The following is a 21296-nucleotide window of genomic DNA, read 5'->3' on the forward strand; positions in this document are numbered from 1 at the left end:
GTAGCAGGCTGATCAGGTCTGGCACCAAACGTGGCGGATAATATATACGCCATGTTGATGTGGAAATTACTGGGCTCGAGTACATCCTCCTTCTTGCTCCCGATTTGGTTCTATGAATTCATCTAACTAGGCCATCGCGTCGGCTGGAAGCAGTGGTTCTGGTATCCCTTCTCGTTGTGGTTGATCCATGCCCTCGTACAACGTTTGTTTTGGAACTTCACCAAAGGGATCCACTAATGGTAGAGAAAGTGGTCTTCTTTCAGATGCAACAGTTCCCATGCGAATAGGCTCCGGCTTCCACCCAGGAGTTGGTACCATGATCAGATCTTCTTGAGCCCTTCTTAAGATCCTATACTTCCCAGGATGTTGGCTCTGCGGCACATGATCCCCCACCCCCTCTGCTTTTCTATTGGCTGTCTCTACCTCCTTCTTATTTCGCCACCGGAGCTGGCTACTACCTCCAGATGTTGCTCTTTCCAACTTTTGATTTTTTGAGGCTTCAGAGGTAGTGGGGGTCTTCAAGGAATTCATGTAGGCCTTGTGCTGCCTTTGATAGGCTGTCCGTTCTTCCCGACCACATACCATTTTCGCCCGAGGTGGGCAGGATTCCCTTTTCTGCCGGGATTAGTTATCCCATCAGTTCTCTTGACTTCCCCCATTATCTGGCCATTCTGAAGATGATCTGCACCTCTCTGGATTTTGGCCTCCATTTCTGCCTCGTCAGAAGCTTCATGGTTTCGAAACACTTCTGATAAAGCCTTGGGCTGGGAATCACCTCCTAAGCGTTGAAAAACACTTTGAGAGGTATCCTTCTTTGTTGCCTGCTTAATCTTTTCGCAGGCTTCTCTTCTTATATCTTCTTCCTTCCTCCTGATTAACTCGTGATCAATGAGGACTCCAGCCGAGGGAATCTCGAGCTCACATTCACACTGGCATCTACTACACATAACCATCCCCTTGATTATGGCAGCCTTTGGATACTCGGGTCGTTTGGTTATTCTCTCTGCAGGTTTTTCGGCCAATCTTTCTTCTTCTTCCCTCGTAATCTTCCCTTTTCCTTTCTCCGCCCATGTCATATTAAGCATATTTATATGGGCCCCTGAGAAGGGAAATGCAGGGTTGATTACGTCCATCTTATATGGCTGGCTGTTTCTACGTCTTTTTCCTTTGGGAGGAACCACATCTATATCACTTCTAGAGCCTGTGGAGGCTTTCTTCAATCTTTGCAGCATTTGAAACAACGTGGTCTGTAAGTCTTCTGGCATATCTGTTTCTCTATCTTCTGATTAGAGATCCCACCGGGCGTGCCAAAACTATGTTCGTGGCAGGAATTTCCGTCGGGGATGACTTCCTGGCCGACGAGCACACAGCTCCCCTGGAGGTTGGCGCCGGTTGAGGGCTGCTGTCGGGCTTCTGCTTTGTTGTCGGGCTTTGTCGGGCAAGTCTCGTCGGGCAAGACTCTTCGGGCAAGACTCTTCGGGCAAGACTCTGCGAGCAAGGATGAAAGAGAAGGACATCGTTAACTTTGAAAGGTGCCTTTGTGAGGCCTTAGGTGTAGGCCTTGAGGCTCACAATCAAGGTTAACATTTAGGTGCTCAGGCGTGCCACTGCCATCTTAGCATGGTAGATGTCGAATTGATATCAAGTTTTAGTTATGAATATGCATATGCCCGAGAAACCGTGTTAGATATAACAAGTGCCTTTGTGGGGCCTTAGGTGTAGGCCTTGAGGCTTTCTGTCAAACTAAACCAGTACTTGAACATATCATATTTGGTCTTTATGGTTGTTGGAGTCTTATAACTATTATACTTCTGATTACCTGAATCTGAGAGGTAGAGCGAACCCAAATAGGTGCCTTTGTGGGGCCTTAGGTGTAGGCCTTGAGGTTTCCCATTAGAGTCCGTTCTTATACTCAAACCATCTAGATCGCAAAATAGAATGAATTCAAATAAGTGCCTTTGTGGGGCCTTAGGTGTAGGCCTTGAGGCTTCCTATCAGAATCCATTCCATACTTAAGCGTTCTATGATAATCATGATATAATAGAAAGAAAACTAGAAGGTAGGTCGATTACTTGCGCCCCAAGTAACTTCGGACTTCTCGTTTATCAAGGATTGTCGTGGATGGGTTAAGTCCACATAAAGTTCTTTTTTATAACTTGAGGCCAAGGACTTTTAAACTAATCAAATTTACATGCCCGTGGACTTAGAACTTGGATCTGATTTAAACATTGAAGATATATTCAAATCGGATCCAAGTACTGAGAGAGCTTTGTCATTGTAATTTTGCTAGAAACAACTTGCATATAACTGGAAATATACAACATACTGCTAGACTTTAAAGAAAGAGAAGACAAAGACAGAGCAAAGCAGGTCGGGCAAGATTAAACCTTATCAAGTAAGGCTGATCGTCTTGCAGGTCCCTATCTTTGTAGTTCTATCAAAGGTCTGAAAGTTTAGAGGGGGAGAGGGGAAAAGAGAATACAAAAGGTGAATCGATACTACAACAAGTTCGAACAAGGTAGCAGAGCTATTACAGAGGTTGGGAGAGAAAATTATCCCGTGGAGGATGAAGGCTTGGGCTGACTACAGCTTCGTTTTGAAAGGCAAATCTGGCTTTTTTAGCAGAGTTTGTACTTTTGTTTGTTTGTTTGAGTGTGTTTATTCCTGTCTTCTCTTCCTCCTTTTATAGACGACTCGGTTTGGCTCCTGTAGCGACAGCTTTGCCCGAATGCGGTCTGAAGGTGATGACTTATCAGCTTTATTACATGTAATGCCACCATAAAGTACTTTATGGGCTGTGCAGTCTGACCAGTCTACACCACTTGATCCTTGGGTAGGTGGGCAAGTGGCCCTTATGAATTGTATCAAGTCAGAAAAAGGCCCTTTCCTGCTTTCCTCAGTTTCGGCCGGGCCTTGATCTTCTATTCCTCCAGGCCTCCTTTTGGGCCGACTCCATCCTTGGGCCAAAAATCAAGTTTTAATCCAAACAATGATACATTTCAACTGAAACAAATATAGAAAATACCTTATACGGATCGAAGCTCTCATTGTCAGATACCTTCAGAATATTTTCCAAACAAACCAGCTGCAGAACACAGATTTAATAAACAAAACCCATCAGCGCCATTTCTGTTGAAATTACATCAAATTAATATGATTAACATAAAAATGCGATTTTTCTAATCCTGTCAGTGGATTTAACTACGAATTAATAATAACGAACCTTCACCAACGCTGTTCCGAGATAAACCAGAGCTGCCTTGACGGAAGTACCGAGCGTATAGTACTCCGATCTGCACAATTAAATCGCACAATCAATTTAGGGTTTTGATTTGGGGAAGAAGACGAAGTGAATTGGGTGTGAATTGTGAGAGCTTAAAAGACCCGATATCGGACGATAGAGACGTGTGTGCTTACTTAAGAATGGCAAGCCCGTAAATAACCCAATGACAGATCTGTAAATAAAGTGAAATTCAATCAAAACACTGTTCATTGGAACAGTGCCAATTGCAATGCTATGCTTTCTTTGGACTAAAGTAATATCTAGCAAAAATGTCTGCACTTTGCCATGGGTCTTGAAACCGTTAAAGATGATACTATTGTTTATTAGCTTTTTTCTCTTTGAAGTTTGGACAGTGGACACTTGAATTTCAAATGGGTTTTTTCTATTTGGGTTTTGTATTGCGTTTCTTTGTCTGATTATACTTTGGGTTATTGATTTTGCTTTATCCAACCTCCAGAGTCTAGATGACATTGATGATTCATTACTTGGAAGATCTCATTCCACATATTTTCACTATATTTATAATAAAATCAACAACAACAAAAATAGAAAAGAAAAGAAAAGAAAATACTCCACCAAACAAAAAATGAGAGACTTCTACGACCTAAAAGGGCGGATTTCTAAGTGAAATGGTGGAATACAAACACTAATTTTCAAAGCTTCAACTAATGCAAATTAGAAACACTTCAATTCACTTGTTTTCATTATTCAATTTATGTCCTAAGAATAATTACTCATAGTTCAAATATTAAACGTTCCGCAACCAAAAGCTTTAAACACCTCAAAAGTTATGGAAACTCTGATTTCACTAACAAACACAACAAACCCAGAACACTAAATTCAGTATACTTGCTGCTCTCATACTTTATGAGCATCCAAACAGAACCCATAATACCAAATTTAAAACCCTAAATCAAAAAAGACGGCCCCAAAAAAGCCCGTAATACACACCCTTTTTTTTTTTTTTTTAATCTAGAGTAAGATAAATTGCTTACCTACTGGTGGTGCGGCACGATTAACACATGCCTTGCATTGCAATATATCCTCCACACATCTTGACAACTAAAGTTCTTTACAAAAACTCTTCAAGAGTTCAATTGAAAAAAAAAATGAAAAAAAGCCCACATCTATCTACTTGTCTAATTAATTCATACTCTCCCATTTCCAATTAAATTGGGTTTTATCTAAAAGGTTTCGAATTGAAGTGTTTGCTCTAAAGTTTAAAGGCTTACGCTACAAAAAAAAAAAAAAAATCAAAGTAAAACCCTTTTACAGAATCCAATCAACAAATGTTCACCTTTAAAATGAGAATTTGTTTCATTTTCTTAAATCCAAAGAAGCAAAAATTAAAATTAAATTAAAAAAGTGAACCTGGTGGTCGTCGTTGTCTCCGCTGCCATTGTTGAAGAGGGATTGATTTTAGTTTTTACATTGAGCTACCGACTTTCTTCCTCCTCTTGATTCAAATTCTATCACGTGTCAGTCTTCTTCTTCTTGTTCTTTCAAAACTTTCTTAATTCTCAATTTTTTCTAATCAAATTAGCTTCAGCCTTATTCACCTTCCAACAAATAAAACCCAAATTATTTCAAACCTTGCATACCCAAAAGAATATCCCCAGAAGATAAGTTTCTTTTCCACAGAAATTTTTGAAATCTAATGTTGGAACAATACTAATCCAATTAGACAGTGTTAATCGAAACAATTAATTTTTGTCAAGAAGAATTGAAATCAAGTGCTTTCTAGAAAAAGGTACATTCTCGAAAATGAGATAAGATTTAGTGATCGGCAATCCAATCGTTCAAGAAGAAAGTAATGAACTTTTGCGAAATGTGATTAAGACTTTGAAAGGAGTTGGAGTAAATCTTTGTTGGCTGGATGATTGACCAGAATGGATTTCCCCTGTTCCAACTTAAGATGTATACTTCAATGAAAAAATAAGAGGCATTTGCAATGTAATGGCCTTTGAAATGAAGTTAAAAATTGGGATTTAGAGAAGGAAAGGGACTCAAAGCAAAAAAAGTAAGTAAAAAGATTGTGGTTTTGCTCTACTCTTGCAATGGATTTTTTTTTTTTTCAAATTAAAGCCAATTTAATATTCATTTATTGGGACAGTGAACCGAAAATTCTTAAGCAAAATAGTTGAATAATCCTTTGCTTAGATTTTTAATTATGGTGGATTCGTTAAGCATAATTCTGTTGCAGCTGCAATTAGTTTAGTTAGTTTTTATGAACATGTGACAACTGAAACTGAAAAAGAGATGAGTATTATATGTACTAACCACAATTGGAATGATTGCAATCCAGAAATAAAGATTAGATCCTATCATAGTTCACAGAAAACAGTCACATTTTAGAGTTTTCAAAACCGATAATAGTATTTTGAATTTATGATCTTCCAACTAGCAGCTAGAAGAGTATCAAAGTAATGAAATACGCAAGCTACTAATATTACTGAAGGTGACTACAGATAAATCCTCTCGAGTTCTATGCATACGTTTCACATTAAACAGCATGAAAACAACAAATCCCCAGAGTGTGTCATTGCAAGATATTTAAGAAAATGCATTTAGCTATTCGTTCTCTATGGAATTCAACTAATTTACCACTCGATCATAATAGGGGAAAACAATTAAACCGTAAATTAAAAACAATTAAACCAAGCAAATTTTCTGTAATTCAAAAAACACAGAAAACAGTTGGCAACAAAGATTTAGAGTTAATTTATACCATGGAGTGCCAACTGATGGACATAAAAAGGATGCAAAGAGAAATTAGAAAACAACAAAATATTAAGAAAAAAATAAGGAACAAACGTGGATCATATAAGAATCTTCTTTCTTTAATCATATTGTATTGCATTATTTCAAAAACTAAGTATCTAATTTCACCCCCAAAAAAAAAAAACCAGGTCAAATATTTCATAAAAATTAACAACTCCAGAAGTTACCTTCCAAGAGATGAGTCGGTAGTTTCCATCTATTCGATTTGAAGTGGGTCTGCAAAAAAAAAATGTCCTTTGATGACATGACCCAAGAGGAAGACGGAGAAAAACCCATCTTCGAATACCCTTTCAGCTAAATGGTTTCGCTGCGAAAATCACAAAATTATTGGAATTTAAATCACAACTCTTACAAATTCAGCTAGATTTGAAATTGAGGAAATGACTTAACACTATAACGATTCGAAAGCATTGGAATTTAAATCACAACTCTTACAAATTCAACTAGATTATGACTATAATTCGTCAGTAACCCCCCTCTTGCTCATACATGAATGTTGTCTTTCGGAGGCCATAGCTGCAATAAAATAACAGTACAATTTTCATTTCCCACTACCAACTGTGCGGCAGATGGACTTCTGTGTAGATGCAAGCTCGCGATCTGGGAATGATTCCTCCAGTCAGAAACTCAACCATAGAGATCCACAACCTTTAATTTTAGCACAAACAGAGAATTATCAGAAGCTCACCTCTTAGAAAACTTGTATCTTTCGGTTTCGAGTCTTACTAATGAACAAATAGTACAGACCAAAATATTTTCAAGTAAGGTGAAAACTAAAATTATCTATACTAAAGTAGGGGGGAGGGCAGACGCTATTCACCTTTGTTTTGATTTTTCTTTATTTACAACAATGCCAGCCGAATGTGGCTGGGTTGGGGGGTAATTCTCAAAAATTTAGAGGGTGATTTTGTCTTTTGAGGTCAATTCCTCCCCCCTCGATTTTGCTTTATTTACAACAAAACCGTGGGATATGGGGCTGGGTTGGAACGTAGTTATTAAAAGTTAGGAGGGTAATTTTGTCCTGTACGCTTGAGACGGATTGGGGTGGGTTTGGGTATGCTGTCATTCAGTGAGGGTTTCGGGGATGGGAGGCCATGCCTCCGATAGAGAGAGAGAGACAGAGCGAGAGAGAGGGAGAGGGAAGAGTGGGGATCTCAGTGCCATTGTTGCAGATCCTCAATTTCATGAGTGGGAGAGGGGGGACAGTCAGAGAAAAGTATGGGGGTACTCCGATCTCTCTCTCTCTCTCCTCCGTTTCTCTCTCTTAATTTCCTTTTGGTTTTGGAAATCTCTGACCTTTTGGGTGAGTGAGAGATTATTGATGATGAGAAAAGTATGGAGGTCTGACCTTTTGGTTTGGGTATGCTTTCATTCCTCAATTTTCTCCATCCGAGCAATGAAAAATCGAACTGGGTTTTCAGATTATCGATGCACAGGGATTCACGGACAGAGAAGGGAGAGACAGAGAGTTGATTGAGGGAGTTGGTGAGTATGGGCTTGCACAGAGGGAAGAACGCAGAGAGAGAGAGAGGGAGAGAAAGGGAGAGAACGATTGCACAGAGACAATGAGAGAGACGAGAGAGAGATCGCAGAAAGAGGAGGATGCCGAAAATTGAGGAGGAACCCGTGTCTGCAGAGAGTAAGTTCTGAACCAAAGCTTATTTTCTTTATTTTTTGGCTATGCGACAACAAATTTCTGAAGCGGAAGAATCAAGGAACCTTGCTTTTAGATCTTTGAAAGGAAGAGACTGCCAGGAAAGTAATTTTTTTTTCTCTCTGCTGGACAAAAAACTACCGGGGAAGGAAGAGACTGCCAGGAAAGTAAAACCCAGACCGGAGAAGACAAGCAATGGCGGCGGAACCAAGGCTGTAGATCTTTGATAAAAGGTATAAATCCTTTTCGTTTCTGGTAGTTTTCCCTCGCCTAAAAATGTGATTTGCAAGGTATCCCAAAATAACAACATTCAAAACAATGGGGTGGTTTCGCTTTTCACAAATTTACATTGGTTGTCATCTGTAAATGTTATACAATGCTTAGTTCCAAACTTTATCTCTGACATTTTAGTGCGTTTTATATAGGATGCAGTTATGGATGTATTTAAAATATCATGGGTTAGGGGTTTTAAGAAATACCCAAGTTCTATAGTTTAGCCTTTGTTCTTTTAGGATTTTTCAATTTTGATTTGGATCAATTTTGGGTCTGCATGTTGTAATTGGGGTTAAAATTCGAAAGTTTTATAAATCTTTGATTGATTGATCAAGTTTACGGTATAGATGAAGTTTTTGGATCCGAAGCGGTTAGGATGCTAAGTTAGGAAGGTTAATTTTGTCCTATGGGTTTGGGACGGATTGGGATGGGTCTAGGTGGCTGTCATTTGATGAGGGTTTGGTGAATGAGAGCCATGCCGCCTTTGCACAGAGAGAGAGGGAGGGAGTAGTAGGTCGTGTTTTATCGTCTTCGCTGCACCATTAGTTTGATTGCCTATCCTTGAGTATTTGAGTCGTGTTTTATACTTTTTCTTTCGTCTGGAAGATGACTTCTGATTCCTATATTAATGAGATACTCAATCTTCAATCCTGCTTAGTAGCAGCGATCACCACCTATTTGATGAAAGGTACAAGTGAAATGGTTGTTAATATTTGGGAACCAACAGAGCTCCTTATTTTGGGGGTTTGTTTCCGTTTTTGGCAGGAGAACGATTTGGAGCAAGTGACTCACAAAGTTATACTTCGATATCGAAATTAATGGAAACCCATTGGTATGATTTCTCATCTGAAATTTTTGATTGCCCAATTGGTTGTTTCATCAATTAATTGTGTGCAAACATATATGTGTACTTTTTTTATTTCTTCCAATTAAATGGTACGATCAAATTAAGCTTAAGAACTTTGGGTTTTGTAAATGTTGTGTAATTAAATTATTCATATTATCAATTAATTTTGAGCAAACATTTCTGGGTAATTGTTAATTTCCTTCAATATTTGATAATAATTCAATTAAAGCTGAGAACTTTGTATTTTGTTCATCACCTGCCGTAGATTTTACTTGGCAGAGAAAATGTAGTTTCCTTGATATTATTCATGTTTTGTTTTCTTTCAGATTGCATTGTAATGGGACTCTTTGGAAAAACAGTTCTTAAGACCAATTGTGAGGTTTGTTCTTATATGGTCCATGACTGTTTTTATAATTCTTTTGCACATTTGTTAGTATTTGTAGTTGTGATTGGTGTTGTCCTACATGTTCGAATTTGGATAGTCTAGGGTTGTTGACGAGTTTTCTGTTTGTGATTAAGCCTGGATTTCCCGAGAAAGTGAGAGATTGGATGGAAAACAAACAATGCCTGGATTTCCTCTTTGTACTACCTGTTTGGCTGTTTCTTAAAATTAAATTGTAGCAAGTATAAATCAACTCTGTGTGTGTGTGGGTTTGGATGGAATCTGTATTTCCTTCTTGCATCTTAATTCTTATCATGTGTTTGGTTTCTGAGAAAATGTGATAATCAGGAGGGTAAAGTGAGGGATTGGATGGAAAACAAACAATGCCTGAATTTCCTCTTTGTACTACCTGTTTGGCTATTTCTTAAAATTAAATTGTAGCAAGTATAAATAAACTCTCTGTGTTTGTGGGATTGGATGGAATCTGTATTTCCTTCTTGCATCTTAATTCTTATCATGTGTTTGGTTTCTGAGAAAACGTGATAATCAGGAGGGTGTGATATTTCTTATTATAGAAATCTTTACTTAGCAATCAAACAGGATATTATTGTTTCCGAAATATTCTCTGAATTTCCGTGGGTTATTAGGTGAATATGTGGCCGTAGTGATTTGAAAGAACATGAATGCGTGACTAACTTTGATGAATTCTAAACTTGCAGACATTCTTTCCGACAATGACAAGGATCGTGGGAACGCTTGGTCCAAAATAACGATCGGTTGAGACAATCTCCGGCTGCTTGAAGGCAGGAATGTCTGGTATTGCTCACCTGCTATGTTTAATTTTCATTGTTCATCTGTCTGATTATGCTTTTTATTTTTGCTATCTCCCTTCATCTATAATACCTTAGTAAAAGGATAATAAACACCGTCTGAGGCTTATGTATCTCCGTTTTGGCGGTACAATTTCTTCATCGCAAAGATAATACTGTGTGATTGTTTTGCTTCTGGTAAATCTTTTATCTATATTCCGTCTGTTCCAATTTGAATTCCCTTTTTTGGATTTTATATGCCGTTGATTTTACTAATTGAAGTATATAATTCCCTTCACACCCTCCATGTATATATAGTGGCACGGTCTGATTTTTCATGGGGTGATGCCCAGTTTCACCAAGAGACATTGGGAAACCTGAAGGTTGCAATGAAGAGTACCAACAAACTTTGTGCAGTAAGCTTGCTATTCTTACAAGCTCTGCATTTTGTCTCTAAATTATTTAACTGTATAATGATCCTAAAATTCAACTTTTAACTAACTGTGTTTTTGTGTCTGCATTATTTAATTTGTTATGATCCTTTCACTAAATCACCTTAATTTGCGAAGGCTTGATATAGATTTACTTAGTTTTCGATATTTAGGGTTTAGGGTTAAACCTCAAACATGGCGGAAACGTATTGGATGACAGCCATGTCGCTTGCAAAGACAGAGAGAGAGAGAGAGAGAGAGATTTGGTGCAGTTCTTTGATTCCGGAGTGGGAGTTCGATAAAGAATGTGACTTTGAGATGAGAAGAGTTTTTGAAATTGTGTTGTGGGCATGTGTGAAGCTGAATGATGCAACCTTTGATCTCTCCCATCTGAATAAAGCTAAATTTTTGCATTAAAATGTAATAATATTCAAATGTATACTAAGTTTCTCAGTAGCCAAAACAGACCCTTACATGATTTTGTCTAGAATTCGTTTAAAGATTTAAAATTTCTCTTCACTCTGCTAATGGGTTTGATTTTTTCCCATCTATTTTGCAGTTTGAGTCTACTGAGTTCTGCGGATTCACTCAATTGCAATCATCTCTTCTGCAAGTAATCTCTACCTTCAGTGTTATTCACATATGAATGTTAGGTTTTATTTGGATGTATTAATACTTGGAATGTGCTTGATCATATTGCCAGTGCTTGCTTATTTTTTACAGCACTTGCACCCTGAGTTGATGAAATCGGGTTCCATTTGTCCAGTTTATAAAATTCCATATTGGCGCAGAGGTAGGAATCATGATAATTTTTTGTGCGCGCTGAACTGTTAGAGGCTACAATTGTTTTATGTGAAATCATTTACTTTCATCATAATGAGTTTACTTCTAGGCTAAAATACATACATGTTTTCTAAGCTAAAATACACTTCTCAGACATATGTAATTATTGGATTGGATTTTTCTTATTAACCTTCGTATGATGGTGGCTTAAATTTTTCAGGCAAAAGTTTTTATGCAACCTCATTACTTGCAGAATTTGGTTTGGTCAACCTTTAATGCCTTATCGTTGGAATAAGTTAAGGTAAGGGTCACCAAATCATACTATTTTCGTTGCTATTTATTTCCTTGCCGAACATGATGAAGCGAATTCTCTTCATTTACATTCTTGCATTTAAATTTGCAAGTCAGTTTATGGTAAATAATATTCAATTTTCGTTGTTTTTTATTTTACTGAGTTGCAGTTAAAACCCATTTACACTCCCAATTTTTTTGTGTGGTAAAACTTAAACTGAAGCATTATGTATATCCAAGATTGAAGGAGAAATTTAAGTTAAATTAGATGGACACCCAATACTATGGGTGATGTTGGCAGAGTTGTAACCATATCAGTAGTCGATTTTATAAATAAAGTGAAATACAAGACTAACCCAACAGGTATCATAAAATAATGTGGAACTACTTTTCTCTCTCAGTACTCAAGATATCATTCCTCACTTGGCCAAAAACGATAGATTGTCCCTCATGACGTGCTTTCCATGTTTGAATATTTTGTTCATTCAGCTTCAAGTGTTTTCTTTTTGTGTATAAGAATATCTTAGTAACTCATTGTTTTTTCTTTCCTGTAGGTGGTACAATAGTTCTATCCGATGATGGTCACTATTTTTCAAAGGATGCTGTCGAATTTCAAGATTGAAAACTGCTGGCTTTCAATCTTTTTGAACAAGTTACCTTTGTAAGGTATCAAAACTATAATTTTTCTATAGCAAATAAAATTCTTTCCTTCTCTATGGTAATTTTGTTTAGATTAGCTTCTGTTACTTAGGAATAATGAATGTCACAATTGCTAATAAATTGATACTTTGTTCGGAGCTTGAATTGTAGATCTGTGCAAGATATCCATATATGGGTCAATGCTATGGACTCTTCTCAACCTATGGACCTCAAATTTCAGTGCGTTTTCCATCATTTATCCTACCTCACTATGTATGGAGCTATTACATTTGAATCATATTAATTCCTTGAAAACAATATTTATATTTCTCTGTAAACTGCTAAATTTGCATCCGTGTCATTCAGAGGGTTGTGAGAGAGTGAGAGTGCTGCGTTCTAGGGTTTGAGAGTTGGTTTCGAGAAAGTGAGGGGGCCGGAGTGGGGGTAAGGCTTGGGCTGGGTTTGTGGAATGGGGCTGGATTAGTTACAGACAGAGAAGGGGATGAGGGTGTGGAATGTCAGGGAGAGGGAGGTCTGCCAAAAATTGGGATTGATGGTGAGGGGATTGTAGGGCAGACAGGAGGCCATGCCGCCTCTAAGATAGAGATAGAGAGACCGAGAGAGAGAGAGAGAGAGACGGAGACAGAGCGAGAGAGGGAGGGATTTCAGGGATTTGCAAATTCTTCCCCTAGCTGCTGTTCCGTTCTGATTTGAAGATTTCTCAAGCAGCTATAATTTCATGGTAGGTTGGTTTAAAGTAGTTCCAAAATATGGGATCGTTTGGGATATGTTCCCCCTCTCTCTACATTTCAGATTTCTGCAGTTTCACAAATTAGGGTCACAATTTCTCTCTGTGATCTTTGAATTTGTGCTCAGTTTTTTGTTTGTTGAGATTTTCGGCCTATGGTCTGATTGACGTTGGGTTTGCTCGAGTTTACAGGTCTATATGTGCAGCAAGCAAAATCCTTTCATTCATATGAGCTTCTTGGGCCTCTTTACCTTCACAGCAGCTTACCTACGTGGGTCAGTAATCTTAAATTGATTTCTTGATTTCTGTTGTTGAACGTTTATCTTAAATTGATTCCTTCCAGCTTATTTCCGTCTGCAGCTTTTCTTTTGGCTCCAGAATACCATATGGAGACATATCATCTTTCTCTTCTCTCTCTGTGTCTGTCTTTCTCTCTTTATGAGCGCTGTCTTTCTTTCTTTAGGAGCGCACCATCAAGGGCCGTAATTAAATCTTATGCTATATTTCTTTTACTTTTGAGTATTATGAGGATGTGATTTTAGACTCATCAACGACAAAAAAAATTGCTTTCATTTTATAGGAGTGAAAGATTTGATTTTTCATGCACTTACCTTTTAATTTTATTTGTTTATTTAGTTTTCCCAATATTTCTCAACAAATCGAATTGAGGTTCCTTTTCTGCTTTACATCCTTTGAGTATCTTTCTGTTGCTAGGTTGTTTCTCCATGTTTTGTTGCTTCTGTATTGTGTGATAAGGGTGTTAAAAGAAAAAGGTGAAAGGAAATCACCATACCTATTATTACTTGAAGGATGCTTCTTTCATTCAGTATGAAATTTTCATTTTTTTCTAGATTCTTGATTTATTTTCAATGTTAATTTCTTATTAAATTATTATTTTTGATAAACCCACTCAGCCTCCAGAGTCTAGATTAAGGCTTGAAGCACAACTTTTAAAAATCGAGATTACCTACAATTGAGCTGCAATGGAGGCAATCAGGAAGCTAAGAGATCAGGTCGCCAAGCAACAACAGGTACTCTCTCTCTCTCTCTCTCTCTCTCTCTCTCTCTCTCTCTTCGTGTTTGATGGAATTTACACTCTATTTCCGAATTTGTATTTTTGTATGGATTTTGATATGAACATAATCTGCGTTAATTGTGAGATTGCTTATCAGATTTGTGATTTTAAAGGTGTCCTATCAACCAATTTAGTTCCAATATAATAATAATGATTATAATTGTTGAATTGAACTAATTGAATTGAAATTAATTGAATTGAATCGAATCAAATTTCACTATTTCTGAGCTATTTGGGGATGTGTTGGAGTGTGTTGTTGGTGAATTTGTAAAAATTTGAACTAGGTGTTGCTGATTACTTAATCATTTTATTAGGATTTAAGTCGATGCTTAATTTTTACTTTTTCTGATTGAAAAAATTATGGGTTCTTAGAGGATTGAGGGAGTAAAAGCAGGTATTTTGTTTAAGTTTTGTTATATTGTTGTTGAATTTGGTTGCTCCTTAGCTCTGGGGAGAGAGGTATGGGTGTGTCATTTGGTGAAGCAGGGGTTGGGGAAAGAGACGGGGTGTAACGAGTATGGTTGCAGATGAGTGTTTGAGGTAGACATTTTGGGTTTTCCTTTTGGGTTTTCCCGAAGGCAAGAACTAAAACCTAAACAGATAAATTAGGACATGAATTATGGATAAAAGGCATGCAATAAACTGGCAGAGTCTAAAGCTAATCTAATCTGGACTACCAAAATCATGAACTATCAATTTTCTATCATTTCAGTTTCTACAGAGTACCCATTTCCTTCGTGCAAATGGGTCTTACAAACTTCCACTCGGTTCTATCAATTTTGTTGGAATTAATAATTCTGCAGAGCATTTTTGCAGTGACTTTCAGTGACCCATTTGCCTAATTAGTTTGTAGCATATTATTCAATGGTGATGCAATGCAGTAACTTTGGCGAAAGACGTGTAGTTGTGAAAAGATGAAAAAAGGAGAAAGATTGTGTAATTTGGTTGTCAACGTGTGCTTTAGGCTGAGCTATTTATGTCAAACATTACAAGCCCTGATATTTAAGCAAAGATGTGTATAAAAGGTTTAGGATTTTCTTAGCACCCTTAATTCAAACATGCTCAGTTTTGAATTTATACATAACTAGAGAGTAGGGGGTGCTGAACGTTCCAACCACGTTGCTAAGTTGAGTTACTAGAATTGAATTGTCCTATAAGGTTTAAATTTCCCCAAGTTATTTATCGCATTTTAGAAAGTTATCTTACTGATTCATATGATGATGATGTTATATAAGTTCTTGAATTGAGCTGTCAGACCACGAGCATTGATTATATCCATTATTTGGCACTTGCAAGATTATTTTTATGTTTATTGAGTTCTAAAAGGTGTCATTTTTTTCAGTTTTAGGTGAAAGAGATACTATCCCATTATCCATCCAACTACAAACAGTCTGCAGTGATTCCTCTGCTGGATTTTCCACAACAGCAGCATGGAGGTTGGCTCCCTGTTTCAGCAATGAATGCAGTATGTTTATTTTGTTGGGTTGTATTTATGTATTGTTTTCTACTAATTAATGATGTAAAAATGTTATTAAGTTATTGGTTCTGTTAATATTGGTAAATTTAGAATTAGATTAAATTTTGTTCGTTTTCTCTGCATCTTCTCACCAACCAAACTCTATTTTTATGTAGAGATCAAGCATGCAAGGGAATGGTAGGATCAACACATCAAAGGTAGAGATTGACTCTTTCTCTCATGTTAAACTTCTACTGTGATGTTTTTTATTATTAAAGTTTGGTAAAATCATTGTATATCATAAACCTTATCACAATACAAATAACAGGGAGAGAGAGATGAAAAATAGAGAGGTATCTGTTTGATTGTATGTTTGCTTTGCAAATTTTGGATAATGATCATGAATTGTGGTGTAAGTGCATCTCTGATTTGTTCTTTTTCACGTTTCTGCATAAAGGATTTTCCAACTGACACCAAAGAAAGGTAGTAGTCTTCTCTTTCTATGTTAATTTATTAAGAAATGATTTCCTAAGCATGCTTCTTTTTAACGTATTCTTTTGCAATGTGGGAAGGTTGTTGATTATCTCATTGACCCCAGCCTTTGTTGCTGGCACAAATGGTGATCCCAAATAACTTTATGTGAGTAATGTCTCACTCTTTGTCCATATTTCATACTGAGTTGTTAATGGGATTGTTCCTTAACTAGACAATTGTTTCCCGAAATCTGTATTTATGCCATTGCCGTGCAGCTATCTCATAAATCTTCTTATGTATACTTATTTGGTAAGAATAAACACCTTTTGAGGCTCAAGTATGGAGTACCATCTACCAATGGCACCACCAAAACCACATTCTTATTATTATTGTTAACAGCCCTTTGCATGATTAATTTCTATTTCATATTAGTTTTAACAAATATATTTGGGTATGGATTTTTGACCTTGGCTATTCAATTGACTTGAATTAGTGTCAATTAATCCAATTTTTTGTCTTGATTTTCTATTTGATTTTTTTATATGAAACTTAAGTATAGGGTTTTGACATATGGGTGGATTTGACATTGCTCATGCTGTGGCTAGGTAAAAAGACTTCCTCGGTTGTTTTGCTTGGATTATCATGTTCATGCCAATATCAAATGAAATTTCTACCCTTGCCACTAAAACTCTGTACTTTTTTCTTTGCTTTTTGTGTTGAGGTGTCGTCTGCTTCTTCTGCTTCATTGGTTTTGTTCTTCTGCACTCCCTTGGCCTCTGGGATTTTTGTGCTTCACTACTGCCCTGCTCCGGGATCTTCAATTTTGAATGGTTGTCGGTCCCAGCCGGCTAGAGCTTCAATTTTGTGTTTCTGTACTCTCCCGGGGATTTCTTCACTGCCCTGCTACTGGGATCTTTAATTTTTGAATAGTTGTGGATTCAAGCCTGCTATCTGCAGAGCTTCTATTTTCCTTCAACTTCGTCGGTAGCAATGCGCCTCCCTCAAACTACTATAGTGGCATTTGTTTAACTTTTACTTGAAGGATTGAGCAATGGGTTACGCGTTGAATGTTTATGCAGGTACTCACAGCTGTTCTACAGAAGTTGGGTTGTTCATAAACGAAAGAGTTGTTTGGATTTTTGCTGCTTCTTGAATTTATATATAAATGAGTCGTTGCGTAAAAAAAAAAAAAATTGGGGTTTTGTTTTTATGTTGGAATTCTGAGTGTGGGTGTATGATTTGGTTCTCTTTCTATTTTCAAGAAACGGTGGTTTTCATTTTTTGGGGAGTGCAATAGCGTTCTAGGATTCATATAGCCGACATCACTTGGTGGGAAAAGGCTTTGTTGTTGTTGTTGTTGTTGTTGTTGTTGTTATTGTTTGTATTGTGTGTAGGCTTCCAAGCTGTTTGTGCTTGAGGTATATAATTTCAGCTTTTTTCTTTGGGTTTTTTTATTTTTTTTATTGAAGAATGTAAATTTTTTTGTGCTCTGAAACCCTAATACGTAGGGATTCATCTGATCTTATATTTTTGTGTATTTTGAGAATGCCTTTTGCTGCTTTTTTACTGTTTTGTATCATATTTTGTGTGTGTGTGTGTGCGGCTCAAAACAGAAAGTTACTTGGTCCTAATGTGTTGTTTATTTAGCTGCAGCCAACATTCAGGTGTCTGATATTGGTATGTAAATTATTGGTAATTTGGATTGGTGTCTGAGATTTAGAGAATGGGTCGCATCTTTAATTTCTTTTTCCTTCATTATTACTGTTTTCAAAATTTTTACTGCTGGTATTGATGATTTGTAGTCTGTGAGGGCTTCTATTTGTTGGAATTTTGAATGGTTATTGCTTCATCGGAATTTGGGTGGTCCAAATTTTGAATTAGAAGAAAACCAATTTGATTAATATTTTAGGTGGATTGGCTCTCTGTGTTTTGTCTGTTATTTCTTCCCCAGTTGGAAAGTGGAAGCCCCAACTTTGAGCTCAGAGCTTGAATTTCTCAATCATTCATTTTTCTACACCATCAAGTAGTACTCCATTTAATTGCTTAATTGAGGTTTTTTGTTTCTCTTTTTTGCTCTTTCATCAGTTCATTGGCTTTTTTGTTCCTCTTGATCCTTCTTAATTATCATCTATTAATCTTTCCATTCATAATAAAGCTTAATTGTCAACCTGTTTTGAGGTAGCCACGTGAACCATTGCAGGAAACGTGCTGTCGGCTCAGGATTTAACATTGCAGGTTTCATTGACTTCCTATCCTGTACTTACTTATTTTTTATTATCTGATTTTAAACTTTTAACAGCATAAAGCTTATGAAAATTCAAATGTATTTGACCACGATATGGTTTTAGAGGATTTAAAAAGTGAAGATTTTTGGTGGATGTAGAAGAATGTTTTAAGTCTACATATTTTAATGTGGACTATCCCTTTATTTGGGTCAATTTACATTGTCGATCATTGATAATATTAATGTTGCAATCCTTGATTCCCAATGAAGAATAGCTGTTTTGTATCAATCATTATTGGAAGGAAAAGAGAGGCGAGAGAAACATTAGCTGTGTAATAGTTTTACTAAACAAACATAATTATATCACACATTTTGTATCCTATAGCTCATCACAGTAATCATAGTTGGTCAGTTTAATTATTAGCAGCTGATAAGTGTTTGTAAAGAAGTGTAGCCATGGGAATCCAAACAAGTTCAAATTTATAGATTCGAATGGGTCAAGGTTGTTTGGGAGCATATGCTCCTATCAACTTTACCCGGGACACACAAAAGAAGTACTTTGATCCTATTAGACGGGGGAGGGTGAAGAAGCTAGGACAGAAGGGTAGAGTTCAAGAGAGCAAAATGCGTTTAGGAACGTGGAATATAGGAACCTTAACGGGAAAATCTATGGAAGTAGTGGAAGTTATGGTGAGGAGAAGGATAAATATTATGTGCCTACAAGAAACTAAGTGGGTTGGTAGTAAGGCAAAGGATCTAGAAAACTCAGGGTTTAAACTTTGGTATTCGGGCACAAATAGAACGAGAAACGGTGTTGGCATCATCGTGGACAAGACCTTGGTACAAGATGTTGTAGATGTCAAGAGGGTAGGAGATAGAATCATGGCAATCAAGATTGTAATAGGACAAGAACTTATCAATGTGATTAGTGCGTACGCACCTCAAGTAGGGTTGGATACGAGTTCGAAGGAGAAATTTTGGGAAGATCTTGGAGACTTGGTGCAAGGAATTGCTCAGACGGAGAAGTTATTTATAGGAGGAGATTTAAATGGACACGTGGGCAGGGAGACAGGCAACTATGGAGGTTTTCATGGTGGCCATGGTTTTGGGGAGAGAAACGAGGATGGGGAAGCTATCTTGGATTTTGCAATGGCATATGATCTCTTTTTAGCCAACACCTTCTTTAAGAAGAGAGAAGAACATGTGATCACCTACAAGAGTGGGTCGTCAAAAACACAAATAGATTTTCTTCTAATGAGGAAAGGGGATCGTATAACTTGTAAGGATTGCAAAGTTATACCAGGAGAGAGCGTGGCTAATCAACATCGCTTGTTGGTGATGGATGTACATATCAAAAGAGTAAGACAAAAGAACAAGACTTGGAAGTGCCCAAGAACTAGATGGTGGAATCTAAAAGAAGAAAAACAAGCCATTTTCAAAGAGAAGGTAATCACCCAATGTGTGTGGGATAGAGAGGGGGAAGCTAGCCAAATGTGGGATTCCATGGCTAGTTGTATCCGAAAAGTAGCAAAAGAGGTATTAGGAGAGTCCAAGGGCTTTGCCCCACACCAAAAGGAATCTTGGTGGTGGAATGAGGAGGTACAAACAAAGGTGAAGGCTAAGAAGGAATGTTGTAAAGCCTTATACAAGGAGAGGACCGATGAAAATGGTGAAAGGTATAGAAAAGCGAAGCAAGAGGCGAAGAAAGCTGTCAGAGAAGCTAAGTTAGCGGCTTACGACGATATGTATAAACGACTAGATACCAAAGAAGGAGAGTTGGATATCTATAAACTAGCTAGAGCAAGGGAAAAGAAGACAAGGGACTTAAACCAAGTGAGGTGCATCAAGGATGAGGATGGAAAGGTTCTTGCTACAGAGAACGCGGTTAAAGACAGATGGAGAGGTTATTTTCATAATCTTTTCAATGAAGGACATGAAAGGAGTGCTTCTTTAGGGGAGTTGAGTAACTCAGAAGAGTGTAGAAACTACTCCTTTTATCGTCGAATCCGGAAGGAAGAAGTGGTTGTAGCTTTGAAGAAGATGAAGCATAGAAAAGCAATAGGCCCAGACGATATACCAATCGAAGTGTGGAAAGTTTTGGGAGAGACAGGTATAACATGGCTCACTGACCTTTTCAATAGGATTTTGAAAACGAAGAAGATGCCAAATGAGTGGCGAACGAGCACTTTGGTGCCTATCTACAAGAATAAGGGCGACGTACAAAATTGCATGAACTATAGGGGTATTAAGCTAATGAGTCATACAATGAAGCTCTGGGAGAGAGTCATTGAGCATAGATTGAGGCAAGAGACACGGGTTTCGGACAACCAATTCGGGTTCATGCCAGGGCGCTCAACCATGGAGGCAATCTATCTCTTACGAAGATTGATGGAAAGATATAGAGATGGGAAAAAGGATTTACACATGGTCTTTATAGATTTGGAAAAAGCGTATGATAGGGTCCCAAGAGACATTCTTTGGAGGATTTTAGAGAAGAAAGGAGTACGAGTAGCATATATCCAAGCTATAAAGGATATGTATGAAGGAGCAAAGACTGCCGTAAGAACTCATGAAGGACAAACCGAAAGCTTTCCCATAACTGTAGGATTACATCAAGGCTCATCCTTAAGTCCTTACCTTTTTGCGTTGGTAATGGATGAGTTAACAGGACATATTCAAGATGATATTCCTTGGTGTATGCTTTTCGCAGACGATATAGTGTTGATAGATGAAACTCAGGAAGGGGTAAATGCAAAGCTTAACCTTTGGAGAGAAGTGTTGGAATCTAAAGGTCTTCGCCTAAGCCGATCAAAGACAGAATATATGGAGTGCAAGTTCAGTGCAAATGGAGGCCAAAACGAGTTAGGGGTGAGGATCGGAGATCAAGAAATACCAAAGAGCGACCGTTTTCGTTACCTAGGATCTATCTTGCAAAAGAACGGAGAATTAGATGAAGATCTCAACCATAGAATACAAGCTGGATGGATGAAGTGGAAGAGTGCATCCGGCGTGTTGTGTGACCGCCGTATGCCACTGAAGCTCAAGGGAAAATTTTATAGGACGGCAATAAGGCCGGCGATGCTGTATGGCACAGAATGTTGGGCGGTGAAACATCAACACGTACACAAAATGGGTGTAGCGGAGAT

General features: G+C 37.6%; 2 long non-coding RNA genes across 4 annotated transcripts in view; both read right to left on the bottom strand.

The window, feature by feature from the left end:
* The window catches only part of LOC139189171 (uncharacterized), a 71910-nt gene that overhangs the window by 17711 nt on the left and 32903 nt on the right, over positions 1-21296 (bottom strand). The gene's annotated exons all lie outside the window — the stretch shown is intronic.
* LOC114819497 (uncharacterized) lies at positions 2269-6823 on the bottom strand. 3 transcript variants are annotated; one of them, XR_011572800.1, is made up of 7 exons: positions 6753-6823; positions 6500-6664; positions 6232-6371; positions 4655-4842; positions 3224-3293; positions 3026-3085; positions 2269-2957 (listed from the first exon to the last, which is right to left on the bottom strand). It is a non-coding gene; the product is annotated as an uncharacterized lncRNA (long non-coding RNA). The 3 variants fall into 3 exon arrangements; XR_011572801.1 differs by lacking the exon at positions 6753-6823 and adding an exon at positions 5564-5604 and having other exon boundaries at positions 6500-6746; XR_011572799.1 differs by lacking the exon at positions 6753-6823 and having other exon boundaries at positions 6500-6746.

Source organism: Malus domestica, chromosome 11 (assembly GCF_042453785.1).
Source record: "Malus domestica chromosome 11, GDT2T_hap1".
Lineage (NCBI taxonomy): Eukaryota > Viridiplantae > Streptophyta > Magnoliopsida > Rosales > Rosaceae > Malus > Malus domestica.